This window comes from Ipomoea triloba, chromosome 16 (assembly GCF_003576645.1).
Source record: "Ipomoea triloba cultivar NCNSP0323 chromosome 16, ASM357664v1".
In the NCBI taxonomy this organism is placed as follows: Eukaryota; Viridiplantae; Streptophyta; class Magnoliopsida; order Solanales; family Convolvulaceae; genus Ipomoea; species Ipomoea triloba.
This window is the reverse complement of record NC_044931.1, coordinates 18,336,473-18,337,552: the sequence shown is the minus strand read 5'-3', so window position 1 is coordinate 18,337,552 and position 1,080 is coordinate 18,336,473.

The following is a 1,080-nucleotide window of genomic DNA, read 5'->3' as shown; positions in this document are numbered from 1 at the left end:
TGGTTTTGTAGGGATCATTAGGATCTATTGGTTTGGGTTCCAACCAATGTTCATACATGTGCTCAGTAATGGATTTCTTTTTGGGTAGAGGTGTGTTTTGAGTGTAAGGTTGTGGAGAATAGGCTTGGGATGGGTAGGAGTCATATGATGGAGAATTAATGGCTCTTTTTTGTAGAAAGTAGTCTTCATCCTCATCATAGTAACTAGAAGGGTAAGATTGAGAATTGTAGCTTTGGTGAGATGCACTCCTTCTATCCCCCTGGTGCTCATAGTAGTAGTTCTCTTGATCAAGATATCCCTCCTTATAATCATCCCGGTAATACCTAGGTGATTGGTATTCCCTTGAATGATCATAAGAGATATCTCTCCATAGTGGTTGGGCCCTCCTTGAATGCTCATAATCATGATCATAATAAGACCTTTGGTAGCTCTCCGGTGGGTCATCATAGAAGGATCTTCTTTGAGGTGGTGGTGGAGCTCTCCTTGAGTAGTGGTAATCACCGTATTCCCTATCATTATATTGAACTCTTGATGATTGCCTTCGTGGTGGATCATCATACTCCTCATATGCCTCATCATCATGTGTCTTTAGTAGTGGCCTTCTTGGTTGATATTGTGCTATATAGTCCTCACCATCTTCATAACCATAGGGGTTAGAAAGTTGAGCATTGTAGCCTCCCCTTGGTTGCCTATATCCTCCTTGGTCCTTATAATAATCATCATGTTGATATCTTGCTTGAGAATACATCATAGAGGATTTACCTACAATCACAAAGACAATATAGTGTTTTGCAACTAGAAGTAGTTGCTTGTGAGAGTAGTAACAATTAAGTATCCAAAAATTTCAAAAACAAACAAAGTAAATTGCAAAAGCAACATGTAAACGATGGGGGTTAGACTCTCTAACTTGAATGATTTCCCATGTTAACCCAAATGGACTCATCACTCAAAAACCGATGCCACTCCCCGGCAACGGCGCCATTTGAAAGTTGTATTTAGTGGTGATTAAAATTAAGAGTATCATCCTCAAGGAATGGCTTAATGGGAGTTTAAGTAATGAGGGGTTAAGCATAGGTTCAT